The 16197-nt window shown below is 47.2% G+C and overlaps 1 protein-coding gene and 2 long non-coding RNA genes across 8 annotated transcripts in view; 2 read left to right on the top strand and 1 right to left on the bottom strand.

The window, feature by feature from the left end:
• Positions 1 to 16197, top strand: part of LOC310693334 — a 187053-nt gene that overhangs the window by 95527 nt on the left and 75329 nt on the right. The gene's annotated exons all lie outside the window — the stretch shown is intronic.
• FRMD5 (FERM domain containing 5) overlaps positions 1 to 16197 on the top strand; it is a 130687-nt gene that overhangs the window by 77735 nt on the left and 36755 nt on the right. The window lies entirely within an intron of this gene.
• Positions 832 to 10736, bottom strand: LOC310693348. Its single transcript, XR_014519113.1, has 5 exons — positions 10651 to 10736; positions 10299 to 10408; positions 4257 to 4417; positions 2363 to 2490; positions 832 to 975 (listed from the first exon to the last, which is right to left on the bottom strand). It is a non-coding gene; the product is annotated as an uncharacterized lncRNA (long non-coding RNA).

Raw genomic sequence — 16197 nt, 5'->3', positions numbered from 1 at the left:
CAGATGTTGTGGTTGTTGCTGTTGTTAAATTTTATATTGTAGAACTGGAAAGGAATGTGGGAAAGTGCCCTCTAAATGGTGTGTGTAATCTGACAAGGAAAGGAACCTGTTTACCTGTTTTCAGTTTACAAAAAAGGTTACTTCAGTGCAGACATGACATACATTTACAGTGGTACCTCATGTTACGTACCGCCCCCCCTTACGAATGCTGCAGGTTATGCGCTCCGCTAACCCAGAAATAGATGCCCCTTGTTGCAACCTTTGCCCTGGGATGCAAGCGGAAGTCACGGTTCAGCGATGCGGCAACAGTGGGAGGCACCATTAGCGAAAGTGCGCCTCATGTTACGAGCGGTTTCCTGTTACGAATGGACCTCCGGAACGGATTAAGTACGTAACACAAGGTACCACTGTATACAATTATGCCTTGTGTGGAGAAAGTGGGGAGAGATACCTTTTTCTCTCTGTCTCATCCTTGTGAATGCCAGTGGCGCTGAGGCATTCTGGACAGGCAGAGAGGAGGACTTCTTTTCACAGCATATACTTAATTAATTGGCGGAACTGCCTGCTGCAGGACAGGCTGATGATAGAAACTCACTTTAAAAGGAGATGAGACAAATTAACACAGTGGCTGATGGGAATTATTTGGAAATGGAGGGCGTTTTGGTTGCTGAAGGCTGACACGGTTTCCAAAACCTGAAATAAGAGATTTGGAGGGAAAGGAAAGTTAAATACTCATGTTGGGGTATTCACTGAAAGATTGGGGGGGGGGGAAACGACAGGAATTTTTTCACTTCATGAAACACTCAGGATTTCCACATAAAGAGGGGTTGACAAAATTCCTTAGTGAGGCCTTGAAATGAATGGAAAATGGGGGTTTATAGACCAGGGAGATTGTTTCACCATTGTGGGGATTAGCATAGGTGCTAAGATAGCAGATCACTCGGGTGTGATGAATGAGTGGATAGCATTTTTCCCCTGTAATAAACAGAATTCAGTTATTTATAGCATCCCCCTCTCCTCCGTGATTGTAAAGGGTAGTGTCTTCTGTAAAGTACATGGAAGACAAGATTGATCTCTTTGTGATGATGAAATTTTTGCCCCTGTTTTGCTAATTTCCCCCAGAAACAGGATTTGTGTTTTGCACGAGTCCCATGGAAATACCAAGCTGCTTCTGGTTCTTGTGACTGTCAGTCCAAATAACCATCCCCTCGATCAGATTTTCTCAGAAGTTCATTCTGATCTGACAGTTCTCCTCATGAAGGTCAAGAGTTGGCCACATGTGTGTGTCTATTGTCTAGCAGCTGGCGGAGATTTTCAGACTAAGTAAGACAAAAATAGCACAGACACACACACACGTCTCCTGGGAATTAAAACTTTTCAGCTGAAAAACTCCCAACTTCCAAGTTTGATTTGCTCTCTCTCGCTCTCTCTGATGTATATTTTGCTCTAGGAGGCGTAGTTTGGTCAGAATCGAGTATACACTTTCAGAGTTAACGCTAAATACATTACTTCTGGTCTATGAGCCACCATAGCTGCTAGAGGGTTGTGAAAATTTGTGTCCCAGGCTTTTTAGACTTGCCTGCCAGATGTTAAACATATTGGCATTATTTTCAGCTCTAGTACCCCACTATTTAGTTTGAGTTAAGTTCCACAGTTTCACCACTGAAATGTGTGCACCTTCCAGCCTCAGAATCCGCATGCCTAGATGCTTGGGCTCCATGCTCCTGAAAATGAAGGGTCAGAGTTGCAAGGGACCAGCACATTCTTCCCACATCTGGGAGAGTGTAGGGAGTGTGGGCTGCCTTTCCGCCCTGAGTGGCTTATAAGGGAACTGTCCGGGAAATGCAGAGTGCTTTGGCCTCAGAGTTCTTGGGTTTTAGGTAGTTAGTGGGGGTCTGCCAGGGAATCAAACAAGATGCTTTGAAATTGGACCAGGATAAGGCAGCTGGGAGCTGGCCCTGCGTTCCCCAGTAATTTGTGTGCCGGGTGCACAGTCTCAGAGCCTTTTCAAATTAAGCGCTTTGATGCAGCCCCAGTTTTCCCCCTTTGGTTCTGGGGTTGTGGGTGACAAAAAGGGGGCGGTGGCAGCAGGTACTGGAGAGTAAGGCTCAACTAGCAGCACTGCAGGGCTGTTGTGTTGCAGTTGGGTAAGGGAGGGAGTATGGGAGACTCTCCTGAGCACCCCTACCTCCATTCTTCACACCTTACATTTCAGATTATTCCAAGGAAGTGCATCATGCTGAAAGGGGTAGACCGATGGGGCTGAGCCCTTCCTTCCAGAAGCAAATGCATTTTCCATTTTAATTTTAGTAATTCCTTTGGTTGCTCCTTCCCACCTTGACCAGCAGAGAGCGCCACATACCTTTCTAATTAGGCGAAAGTGTGTTCCGATTATCCGCAAAAAAAGCATTCTTTTCAAAGGGATCATCAGCACGGTCATGGCTGGGCTTGGAAAGAGGGCTGGCTGGGAGTCGGCTGGCAAAGAGGAACCTGAGATGTGGATAAAAGAAAGCCCATCTCCATGCAGTGCATTGTTAAACTATGGAACTCCCTTCCACAGGACGCAGTGATGGCCACCAAGCTGGATGTCTTTAAAAGAGAGGATTAAATAAATTCATGGAGGAGAGGGCTATTGATGGCTGCCATCCATGATAGCTATGTGCTGCCTCTGCAATTAGAGGCAGTGATGCTTCTGCAAACCAGTTTCTGAAAACTGCAGGAGGGGAGGGTTGCTCTTGTGCTGAGATCCTGCTTGCAGATTTCCCATAAGGGCATCTGGTTGGCCACTGTGAGCACAAGATGCTGTCCTAGATGGGCCACTGGCTTGATCCAGCAGGCTCTTCTTATGTTCTTGTGTTGGAGTTCAGACCTGGATGCCTCTTAAAGGTAAAGGTAAAGGTACCCCTGCCCGTACGGGCCAGTCTTGCCAGACTCTAGGGTTGTGCGCCCATCTCACTCAAGAGGCCGTGGGCCAGCGCTGTCTGAAGACACTTCCGGGTCACGTGGCCAGCGTGACATCGCTGCTCTGGCGAACCAGAGCCGCACACGGAAACGCCGTTTACCTTCCCGCTGGTAAGCGGTCCCTATTTATCTACTTGCACCCGGAGGTGCTTTCGAACTGCTAGGTTGGCAGGCGCTGGGACCGAACGACGGGAGCGCACCCCGCCGCAGGGATTCGAACCGCCGACCTTTCGATCGGCAAGCCCTAGGCGCTGAGGCTTTTACCCACAGCGCCACCTGCGTCCCTGGATGCCTCTTACTCCACCTCAAAGGCAGAGCAAATCAGGCACAGCGTTAATCTGCATCCCTGGGGCAGCAGCTGTTCTCTAGGTCATATCAAAGGGGACAGTGGCTTTCACTTAGAGCAGTTGCAGAGACCCTTTAGCAATGCAGTGGGAGAGTACAAGATGAAACCTGGGAATGAGGAGTTTTAAGGCCAGAATGGGGAGCAGGAGAGGCAGGCAGGCAGACTAGGTCCCTTAATGCAACAGGAAATTTCAGGGAGCGCACCTTGAAAGGCCTGTCGTAAAATGCTCGTGGCTGGGGGAGCATTTCTGCATATCTGTGCCTGAGAAGACTAATTTATTTAATGGCAGTTGGATGGTCTCTCATTACAGGTGCTCAGCTGATAAATGGGAAACAGGAGGCGTGTGTCACGAATATAGCTGTCGGGTTGTGTGATTTCAGGTGCAGGGAGGCTATGTGGGGCTCATTGTCATGAGCGCCACCATGCGCCACCAAGCCACACGCTTTGGTTCCTTTGGGCCCCGGGGTGATTGCGCACACCTTGCATGAATGGATGTGTGCAATTGAATTAGCCAGGCCCTGGAGACTGTCTGCCCCACAACTCCACCTTGAATAATCCAATGCATACAGGTTCTGGAAGAGAGGAAGTCAGCAGCAGGGAAGCAGTGGCTTGGAGAAATGAGTGGGTTTCCTTCCCTGGAAATGCTGCCTCCATCTCCGATTGTGTTCCTTACTCTAGATTAAAATCCTGCCTCTGCAATATTCTCTCACTGCCACCTAGCTGTGCCGTTCATTTTTTATTTTATATATTGTGTTAATATCCCACCTCTTCTCCAAGGAGCTCCAGGTGGTGCACGTGGTTCTGCCCCATTTAATTTAATCCCCACAACAACCCTGTGAGGTAGGTTAAGCTGAGAGGCGGTGAGTGGCAGAAGGTCACCCGGTGAGCCTCATGGCCAAGTGGGGATTTGAACCCTGGTTCTCCCAGGTCCTAGTAATTCAACACTTACAACTCCATCCCACACTGTTTTTTCTTTGCCTGCATCGAGTGTGTCTCTGGCAAAAAGGGCACCCTGACCTTGTTTCAGGGGTGCTGAGCCTCCATCTTCAGCCATCTCCAACTCTTCTTCATCTCACAGCTTTGGGTGGGAAACTGAGTCCTGTTTCATGGCTTTGATAAGTTAAGGAGGGGATCAAGGAGGAAGGAGAAATTAATGCGGAAATTCAACATTACTTCAGCAAGATTTTTGTATGTGTCGAGTCCCTAATGGGAACAACAACAAAAAAAGAAAAGAAAAACATTTAAATGAATTCTTGTTTTGAAATGTTAAACCCTGCAGGCAAAGTAAGAAGCTCCTTGAGATGGCAAGCAGAGAGCTGCTGCGCACCTTTTTAGAACATTTTGCCATACAAAAAAGCACCTGTTTTAAGTCATGCAACTTCCTCTTATTAAAGACCCAGAAGGACTTTGTTCCCTCTACCAGGCGTCAGCAAACTTTTTCAGCAGGGGGCTGGTCCACTGTCCTTCAGACCTTGTGGAGGGCCAGACTATATTTGGGGGGGGGGGGAATGAATGAATTCCCGTGCCCCACAAATAACCCAGAGATGCATTTTAAATAAAAGCACACATTCTACCCATGTAAAAACACCAGGCAGGCCCCACAAATAACCCAGAGATGCATCTTAAATAAAAGGACACATTCTACTCATGTAGAAACACGCTGATTCCCAGACAGTCCGCGGGCCGGATTTAGAAGGTGATTGGGCCGGATCTGGCACCCGGGCCTTAGTTTTCCTACCCATGCCTATGCAAACTCCCTTCCAGGCTAGACTTTAGGATTTTCAGAAGTCCAGCAGTAGGGAGCCATGAGTTGGAACATGTTCATAAATGATCCGCCGTGAGGGGAAGCGCAGAACATCTGCTTTGCATCCAGAAGGTCACAGGTTCAGTCCCTGATGGCATCTCAAGGTAGCGCTGGGGAAAACTCCCTGTCTGAAATCCTATATAGCCCCTGCATGTATTAATAGCTGCCACCAAGGGCAGCTTTGAAAGGTGCTTAAACAAATTCATGGAGAATAAGGCTATCAATGGCTATTAGTAATAATAGCTATATATTGTCTCTAGGAACATCGTAGAAAGGTTTGCATCCACCCACACCCTCCTAATAGAAGGACTCTGGGTCACTGAGAAGTTTATGGGCTAAGGAGGTTGGGAACAGACAAAGGGAAGAACTTTCTGGCATTTCAGAGTTAACTTGTGGAACTTGCTGCCTCAGGACATCACACTTGCCAATGACCTAAATGGCTTCCTTGATTGGTTGGTTGTACTTCACCACTTCCATTATAGCAGGATGAGTTTGCAAGTAAAAAGAAACCCATAAAAATATAATCAATATTTAAAATAGGGAAGAAGACAAAAATCCTGCAAAGGAACAGTTTCACTGCTGACAGTCTGACTCCTGGCCCCATTTAAGTGCCAGATCCATGCAGAAAAGGTCTACCAACAGCTATTTTCCATTAAATAAATGAATACAGCCATTTTTATTCTGCATTTAAAGGGTTTTTATAGACGGCTTCCATAATTAAAACATCAAAGCAGCAATAAAACATTAAAGCAGCAATCAGAAGGATTAAAATGTTATCAAAGGACCCTAAAAGCACATGGGGACAAATAGCGCCAGCAGAAGCAAGGCCACTATCCTCAAGGGTTGCTCTGAGGGGAGGAGCCACAGGAGAGAGCTCTGTCTGATTTCACGGTGGTAGCTGGCGTTCCTCCGTCCCTAAAGGGAGCCCAGAGCAGCCCACAAGAACAGCACAGCATAAAAATGGTTTTAAACAATGTGACAGCAGAAGAATAGGAGCCTTTTTCATTCCAGGGGCCGCATTTTCATCTGGGCAACCTTCTGGGGGCCACAGGCCAGTGGCTGATGGGGACAGAGGCAAAAGGAAGTGGAGCAACAAATGTAAATTTTGCCTTTGTGCTATAGGTTGGTTTCTACACTCTCACCCATGTATCCTGCATGAAGGGCGGGGCCAGGTGTGTGTTTCTGTTATGTACTGATTTGAATAGGATCCAAAATGCAGCAGTCTGATTGGTCCTAGAACAATAGGATTCAGAATGCAGCAGTCTGATTGGTCCTAGAACAATGCAGCAGTATGATTGGTCCGCAGGAGCCACCCAATCCAGCTCCAGGTAGAAGTGAATCCACAACCTGATTGGCCTACAGGAGAATCCCGGAATTAGCCAATCACATGGGGCCCACTGTGTAAATAATGTATATAAAGCAGACATCCTGGGGGAACTTCCATTCCTCCTCACCACTATGAGCTGAATAAAGAGCATGAAATCCACTCTCGACTCCGAGTATATTTCAGTTTCATTCATTCATTCTATTTCTATGCTGCTTTTCACTCACATGAGTCACAAAGCGGCTTACATACAATAAATAATATAGTAGAACATCACAATCGCAACATAAATTATATAAAATAATTAACAAGTCCTAAATAAACACTATTAAAACATTAAAAACCACAGCACAACCACAAGAAAAGTCATAAAGTTCACAAAGCATTACATGACTCATAATCCACAAAACAATATTAATAATCATAAACAAACTCGGAAGCAAGTCCCGCAGTAGGGGTTACTCCTGAGTAAGAGCAGCAGCTCAGCCTAAAGCAGTGTTGCAACCAAGGGGTTGTGTCCAGTGTTAATCCCTTTCAGAGTCGATTCATTGAAATTAATGAACACAACTGATTCAGATGCATTCATTTCAATGGGTCTCCTCTGAGTATGACTTGAGTGGTGGTGGGGTTATTTCCTTGACTCCCCTTTCTCTCTCTTTACCCTTTCTTTGATTTGAGGGGCTGGAAAGGTCCTGGGCCGGATCCTGCCTCCTTTCCTGGCCAGCATGCTTCCCTGGTTGCATTTTCTGAGCTGTGACACTGTCTGTGAGCCTCTGAAGGGGAGTGGAGATGCCATGGTCCGGGTTTCAGGGGGAGTAGCTGCAGCAGAGGAAGGCTGCTGGTGGGATTCTGAGGATGCCTGACCTCTGCTGAAGAAGCCTTTTTTAAAAAAGCCTATGTACTATGTGATTCCTTCATTTCCACCTGGCGTTTGCCTGGCGTACAATGACTTATTTCACATCAGGTGGTCACTTCCTGGCTGGAGGTTTTCTTCTTCTCATCTATTCCCCATCCCTCCTCATTTTGATGGAACCTTCCTTTGCACATGGGGGCGCTTAACAATTCCTTCCTTTTCAAAGATGCAGTGCAAAGCAAGAGAGTCTTTGAGGACACATGTATTTAGTTTGCTCACGACACAGGAGCTCATGATCTTGTGAGGGCTCCTGAGGACTTTCTCCTAGGAGGGAGATTTGCAGGCAGGCAGCTCCTTGGTGGGTAAAGGAGCAGGCCCCACCCCCCTTCCTTCTTCCAGCCACCCTTGGCTATGTCACAGGCAGCCATTTCTGCTGACAAGGGCTCCCCGTTTCCAGAAAGCTCCCTTTGCTCCTCTTTTAAGGTGCTGCAAGATGCTTTGTGTTTGCATGACAGGCTCACTCGGGTGCAGGAAGTGTTTATTCTTTGCCTCATTTCCCCCCGTTTTGCCAAATGCCTTCATGCCTTATCTGGGCTTCCAGCCTTTGTCCACTGGGGGGGTTTTGTTGTGCTGTTTTATTCATTTGGTAAGAAGCTGCCTGGGGCAGGATTTGTTCTGCCCATGAAGCACACCAGCCTCTCTCCACCTGGCGCCCTCCAGATGTTTTGAACTACAACTCCCATCAGCCCCAGGCAGCCTAGGCTGATGGGACCTGTAGTCCAAAACGTGGTGCCAGGTGGAGGAAGGCTGCCCTAATAATTACCTTCTCCCTCATGATTCCTCAAATCCAGTGTGGTATAGTGGTTAAGAGCGGTATTCTCGTAATCTGGTGAACCGGGTTCGCGCCTCCGCTCCTCCACATGCAGCTGCTGGGTGACCTTGGGCCAGTCACACTTCTCTGAAGTCTCTCAGCCCCATTCACCTCACAGAGTGTTTGTTGTGGGGGAGGAAGGGAAAGGAGATTGTGTGCTGCTTTGAGACTCCTTAGGGTAGTGATAAAGCGGGATATCAAATCCAAAACTCTTCTTCTTCCACAGCTATGGCACTCTTTCCCTGAGACGTGTCCTCAAAACCTGGCCCCTCTCGGCTTTGTTTCAGCCGGGTCTGTTCAGTTGTGGGCTGGGTCTTCCTCAGGCTGGTTCCCTCCAGATGCTTTGGACTACAACTCCCATCAGCCTCAGCATCGTTCAGCTCTACTGGTTGGGACTGGTGGGAGTTGTTGTCCCAAACATCTGGAAGGCACCAGGCTGTTACAACATATACAGCCGTGTGCCCTTTCCACAAGACAAGGCAGGCATGTGCATTGTGGTATTTGGGGAGATGTATTTGCACAAACGAAAAGTATGAGGTTGAAATTCTTCCATACAGGAATGATCCTTAGTAAACAGCTAAGGAGGACGGAGGAGAGCCTCCCAGGCCCACCCCCTGCCCTGCACGACAGCAGCTCAATTTGTGGCTGGTGCTGTGAGGAATTGCCCACAATAAAGAATAAAAGAATTATAGAGTTAGAAAGGGGACGGAGCAATGGGAGCTCACCCTGTCACTGGGATTCGAACCGCCAACCTTCTGATTGGCAAGCCCTAGGCTCTGTGGTTTAACCCACAGCGCCACCCGTGTCCCATGGTAAAATAGCAACTGCTAAAATAATGCATTTTGAGGGTTGCTCCTGTTGCTGATGGGAAAGAGACCCCCGCTCCTTCCTACATCAGAGTGGTGGGGAGCTGCGCTGTTGCTTCCTCTCCAACTCCAAGAGCCAAGATTTTAAAATTTGAAACATGTTAATTGAGGCGGGGGGGGGGGGGGAGAGGAGGAGGCTGTGTCTGGAAGTGGAGCAAAAGAGCGGAAATCTTCCCATAAACAGCTTTGGAAGATTACGCAGGGGGAAAATAGGGCTATGCTGATTAGAGCTTATTGTCCTCTCCAATCAGGAGTGCAAGCAAGACGCCGGGCTCCACTTATCACTGCAGCAAATGCACCTTATTAGGAGAGTCATTCTTTTATGAGGCTGTGTAGTCCGGGGAGGACAGCAAACATCCAGCCCAAGGCACTTCTCTGCTCCTGCTCCTCCATGCTGGCATTGCAAGGTGCAAGGCTGCGTAGGCAAAGGTGCAAAGCTTTGGCCATGCTTGTGAAATGTGAAAGATGGGGCTTGTTTGGGAGCCATGGGAGCAAAGATGGTGTTATTTTGATTAGGAAGGCCTATCTGACGGTAAGAGCTGCTTGGCAGTGGAACAGACTATTTTAGAAGCTGGAGTACTTGCCTTCCTTGGGGGCTTTTAAATAGAGATCAATTGGACATCTCCAGGGAATCTTTAAGCTGAGATTCCTGCATTGCAAAGGGTTAGACTAGAGGACCCTTAGGGTCCCTTCCAAAATCTACAGTTTTATGGTTAACTTTTTAACTTAAGCGACCTGGTTTACTATTTTTTGCCCAGACCCAAGAGAGAGACATGCTTAGCTTTAACCTAAGCACGCATCCTTTCAGCTGGAACTCAGATTTTCTGTCTCATTCCTATTGAGACCAAATTAGCTTGACTTTAGGCAGCGACCATGTGCTATCACACACATTTAGAGCACATGGCTTTTCCCAAAGAAACCTGAGAGAGAGCGCTCACAGAGCTGCAATTACCAGCACCCTCAACAAACAACAGGATGGGGGAACAGTGCCAAAGCCAACCAAATGGATTTCAACCAATATAAATGTAAAATCCTCCTTTTCGCGAGGCAAGATCAGATGCACAAATACATCTGGTGGGTGGCACCTTCCTTGATTTAAAAAAAATGGGAAAGGACCTGGGGTTCTAGTAGAGGTCAAATTGAACATGAGCCAGTTGTGTGGTACAGCTGCAACAAAGAGCTAGTGTGATTCTGGGCTACATCAACAAGAAATATACTATCCAGAAGGTCAGAAGTCATGGCCTCATTGTGTTCTACTTTGGTCAGACTTTACCTGATGTGCTGGGTCCACTTCTAGGCATTCCTCTTTAAGGATATTGGTGCCTTCGGATGTTTCCAAAGGGGAGAGCATCAGAGATGGTGAGGAGGCTGAAGGGTCAAATCCTAGGAGGAAAGGTGGCAGGAGAAGTTGGGCATTTTGAGATGAGGAGGCAAAATAGTCATCACATATAGGAGGACTCTCACAAAGGTGATGGACCTCATTTCTGTTGCTCCAGAAGGCAGGAAACAGAACAGCAGGGGCGAATTGCATGAAAAGGTATTTTGATTAAACATCAGGATTCCATGATTGTGAGCTGTTCTGAGAAGACTTTGTTCTGGGAAATGCCATAGCTGTGATTCCATACCCTCCAACATTTCTCCCATGAAGAAATCAAAATAATAATAATAAATAAATAATAGCTGCCACGATAACTGGTGTGGTGAATGAGCCGTGGAATGGGTTTTGTATTACCTGAGTATTGCGTGGGTCTTGTGTTCATCAGACAATCGCTCTGTTGAATCATACAGACAACTCTGGAAAATTGATTGTCGTGACAACGCCATGGACACCAGCTCATAGGTATTCCTTTGAGCGTTTGCAGTGGTTGCAAGTGGAATTATGCCAAGACACGGGCTATGCAGATGCTAAGCAGAGAGTCACCCTGTACTCTGCTGCTCTCCTCCAGGCAAAAAATGGGAGCCTTCAACGGAGAGGCATCTGTGGACTTCAAAGCAAAAAGTGCCTAGCTTGGATCTAGATTTCTGCAATAAGAGAGTAACAGTGATTGAATACATCAATTCTAAACCATCATGTCCATAAATTTCCTAGGATATAGTTGAACTAGCATCAACTTCATGGAGTGGAGAGCTATCAATTGCTACTAACCACAATGGCTATACCCTGCCTCCACAGTTGAAGGCACCAATGCTTCAGAATGCCAGTGACTGGAAGCCACAGGAGGGGAGAGTGTGCTTGTGCTCAAATCCTGCTTGTGGGTTTCCTATTGGGGCATTTGGTTGGCCACTTTGAGAACAGGATGCTGGACTAGATGGGCCATTGGCCTGATCCCATCAGCGTCTCCTTAGGTTGTTATGATGGGCAGGTGTTGTATTTACCGTATTTTTCGCCCTATAGGATGCACTTTTTCCCTTCCAAAAATGAAGGGGAAATGTGTGTGTGTCCTATGGGGCGAATGCAGGCTTTCGCTGAAGCCTGGAGAGTGAGAGGGGTCGGTGCGCACCGACCCCTCTCGCTCTCCAGGCTTTGCGCAGCTCTCCGCAAGCCATGGGAGGCGAAGTCGCGCAGCTCTCCCACGGCTTGTGGAGAGCTGCTTGTTCTGGGGGCTGGGGTCAGGGGAAGCTCGGGCTTCCCCCGCCCCAGCCCTGCGCCTGGGGGGGGGTTTCTTTATTTCCACCCCAAAAAACTAGGTGCGCCCTATGGGCCGGTGCGCCCTATGGGCTGAAAAATACAGTATATGTCTGGTAGAGGCTCTTTGCGCAGTGGTTCAAATGTGACAGCCTCAACCTCAGAGGGACTCTGTGAAATTAACCAAGAACGAGACAGAACCTCACAGGGGCACCTGAAGTTCAATTCAGTTGTTTCTCTGCTAGCAGTCAGATTTTTCAGAACTCAGCCTTGTTCATTTTTCCTGCCGGTGTGTTGGGATTGCACTTCCTTCACTCAAGACCCGAAGCTGCGTGTTCATATGTGACAGCCCTGATTTAGCTCCCCGTGACCTGTTTTGATGGAGGAGGTTTGGCCTGAAATCCCCAAATGATGATTTTTTGCAGAAAGCGAGCAGGACATCTGCAGGCCTTTAGATCTGACTCCTTGTAAGTGGAGGGAGGTTGGTTTTGCCCCACCATTTAATTAACATGGTGAGGAAAGAAAGCGACATCCCTTTTCTAGATAATTGTTTTTAAAAATGAGGCAGCCTCTGGTTTGGAGATGTCGCTGGGGAGGCAGATTTCCACTCCTCGGCTATTAGGTTCCTGCATGTATTAATAACTCAATTTTCTGTAATAATGGGGTCGCGGCGACCTGTGCTTCCTTCCTGCAACCAAGAGAGCGGAGGATCTAAATGGGAATTTGGATTTTCTCTGAGCTGCTCCCGCTCCTTCCTCTTCTCATAACTCCTCGGATGCCAGAAGTTGCAGTGGCCTGCGGTGATGCCAATCCCCAGCGCAGCAGGGCTGCCTTATCCAGACAAATAACCCAAGTGTGGGTAATGGGACACAAATCCCAGGGGGTGGAAGGAGCGTCTCTTTCCCCAGCGCTGACGGATTCCTTATTAAAGTCCTTCATGGCAGGAACTCTGCTTTCCTGACACATCCTCCGTTGCCTGGCTTGTTCCGCAGGAGGCTGCCTGGAGGCTCCTGCGGCTTCTGCCGAGTGCAATGTTGTCTTTTGAAAAAATGCATTCTGAAGCATTCCTCTGCGCCCCGTTCATTATGAATATTTGAATGGTGCTAAGTGGCTTGTTCTGGCGGCACAAACGTGTCTCCGGCGTGTCCTTAATTGGGAGCCACGGAGGAGCAGGAAACAGATGGCCACGACGGCAGAGGGATTGACGCACCCTGGGCTCGGGGGCAAATGAGGTCAGCGCTCCTGGGTTTCTCCTTTGTTTTGGAGGAGGTGCCTTGGTACAAGCTGGTTAGGGCTTTTTCTCCAACTCTGATGGCTTTGGGGGCAGAGAAGGAAGGAGACCTGGACTGCCTCTTCACTCACTGCGGAATGTTAAACTCTAGAACTCGCTCCCACAGGAGGCCACCAACTTGGATGGCCTTAAAAGGGGATTGGAGAAATTCAAGGGGGAGGAGAGGGCTATCGGTGGCCACTAGCCATGATGGCTGTGCTCTGCCACCACAGTTGGAGGAAGCAATGCTTCTGAATTCCAGTTGCTGGAAACTAAGGAGGAAAGAGGGGTCTTCTGCCCGAATCCTGCTTGGGTGTTTCCCATTGGGGTATCTGGTCAGCCACTGCGAGGACAGAAGGCTGGAATAGATGGACCATGGGCCTGATCCAGCAGGAATCTTCTTAGTTTTTATGAACTGGAACACAGGAAGTTGCCTTACACCAATACAACATTCGCACCGTACATTTAAAGCACTATAACACCACTTTATTTTTTAATTATTTTTAAAATAAATTTTATTTTTCAGTTTTTCAGATTGACAGCAATAACCGTCAAATATGATTGCATACATAGTTGTAGTTGTTTAGACTTCCCTCCTCCCCTTCCTTGGTTCCCTATACAAACATTTGCAAAAACGGGATCTCTTCCTTAGCACCTTTTGTTTATCACTCTTTGTAAGTCTTCCAAAGTCACCTTTTAACCACTAGATTTTGAATTAATCCTGCTAATGTATTGAAATGTTTACAATATATTTTTTAATAATCCACATGTCTCCCCCATTCTTTAAGTTCTTTCTTCTTGAATTCTTAATCTTCCCGTACGTTTTGCCATTTCTGCATAGTCCATTAACTTTACTTGCTTTTCTGCCTTTGTTGGGACAGTGTCCTCTTTCCATCTCTGGGCAAAGAACATCCTGGCAGCTGTGGTTGTATACAAAAACAATTTTACCTGTCCTAATATCACTATGACACCACTTTAAACAGTCATGGCTTCCCCCAAAGAATTATGGGAGCTGTAGCTTGTTAAGGGTGCAGAGAGTTGCTAGGAGACCCCTATTCTTCTCCCAGAGCAGTTTAACAATCAATCCCTCTTCTTAGGGAACTCTGGGAATTGTAGCTCTGGAAGGGGAATAGGGGTCTCCTAACAATGCTAAGCACCTTTACCAAACTACAACTCCCAGAATTTTTGGGGGAGGATGGAGAAGAGTCCAAGAACAAAGTGGAGGGTTTTCAGCATGTTGACATTTGCCCAAATGAGCAAGAGAGAAGTTGGAAATGGGAATCTGTCCCACTGAGAGCACCTGGTGAGAGGGTGAAGGCAGATGAAAGACTTTTGAAATCCAGCGCACGAATTAAAATTTAAAGAGATAAAGACTCTAATTTGGGGCTTAAGGAACCAAGAGGCACTTGAAGCTCATTTCTCTTAAGTAAGTTCTCTTCCTGCGGGCTTATATAAACATATGGAGAAAAAAGACCTCCCATAATGAGCCTTGAAGGGAGAGATTAAAATGTCAGTTAACAGGAAGGAGGATTAGAGAGGAAAAAGGAATTAGCCTCAAAATGTATTTGCCTCAAATATGTCAAGATCACCACTTAAAAGTTGAGATTAAAGATTGAAGAAACTTTGCACCCTTCCCTCCCTTGACTTTCTGAGCAGATCTGTAAGCACAGCAAGAGTAGTGATGATGTAAGAAGTGCCCTGAAGCTGCAGGATGAGGCCGAAAGGAGCCCATCTAGTTCTGCTTCCTGTTCTCACAGTGGCAAACCAGATACTGCAATGGGAAGCCCACAAGCAACAGCAGCTCTCCAACAGCAGTTTTCCATCTTATGGTATTAAGAGGTAGACTGTCTCTGGGCCTGGAGGTTCTGCTGTCATAGTAGACCTTCTTAAGATGAGAAGCCCACATGCAGGACCTGAGGGCGATGCATCTGGATGGTACCAGAATGGGAGAGGCTCCTGCAAACCACCCTTAGATCAAATCTATGCTGTCAGGTGCCATAAGAAAGCTGCAGAGATAGCGCAGGATAGTACGCACCCTGGAAATGATCTCTTTCAGCTTCTGCCTTCTGGAAGAAAGTATAGGGTTATAAAGACCAGGACTAGCCACCTGAGAAACAGTTTCTACACAAATGCAATTCTGGTTCTAAACGCAGCATAAGGAGTCTCTATAGTATATTGTATTTTAAAATGGGGTTTCAGAGTTTTTAGGGGTTTTTGAATGTTTTATGTAGATTTTCAATTTCATTGTTCTGTATGGGACAATGACAATAAAGATATTGTATATCATATATGAATAACTCCACAGCCTTTGCTCTGTAACCCTAAAAAACAGCATCAACATAAGAAGCAGCTGCTGGATCAGGCCAATGGCCCATCTTGTTCAGCATCCTGCTCTCAAAGTAGTCAACCAGATGCCTGTGGGAATTCCCCAAGCAAGGTTTCAAGCACAAGAACCCTCTCCTTTCCTGTGGTACCCAGCATTGCTGCCTCCCAAAAACAGATTTGGTATCATAGAACTGTAGAGTTGAACCACGTGGGTCATCGAGTCCATCCTCCTGCAATGCAGGGAACTTTTGCCCAATGTGGGGCTCAGACCCACAGCCCTGAGATTAAGAGTCTCGTGCTCTAATAACTGAACTGTCTGCCCAATCCCCATCACGTTGCTTGTGGCTCTGAGGACTGGCAAAGCCGATTCTTTCAGCCTTGGAGGTGGTGCTGTCAGCTGAGCTCGCTTTGTCCTCACCTGTGCCTAGTCATGTCCTCTTCAGTCACACACAGCGAAGTGCAAGGCAAGGAATGAGCCAGGCTGCTGCGATGGAACAAACCAATTTGGCAAAATTGAGGGGGGGGGAGAGAATGGTATTTGCATGCACGGGGGATCTTGTCGGTGGTTTAACCAACCATCACCTTTGCAGAATGGCTTGATGACTAACAGAGCCTCCCAATTGCCTGGGCTGGATGGTGTCATTCACTTGCAGAGGGCTGATTAGGAGATCTCATCCCCAACTGCCTGAAGCTGGCGGCATTATCAAAAGTAATTACATAAATACCACTGTGACACCAGCCAGAATCTCATTAATTTCTCTTTTATATCTAAAGAACAATTGAGTTGCAGTTAGGAATATTAATGCCATTCTCCTTGCCTGAAAACCTGTGCAGGGAAGATTGTACCCAGCATATCCTAAAAAGGGAAGCAAAAGAGAACTCCCCGCCTGCTCCAAGAAAGCATGTTTTCTGCTGCTTGAGGGTAGGATCCGAACCAAGGAATTCAAATGA

The sequence above is a fragment of the Podarcis liolepis genome, assembly GCF_965112155.1.
Source record: "Podarcis liolepis genome assembly, chromosome: 14".
NCBI lineage: Eukaryota > Metazoa > Chordata > Lepidosauria > Squamata > Lacertidae > Podarcis > Podarcis liolepis.
This window is presented reverse-complemented; position numbering and strand designations above follow the sequence as displayed.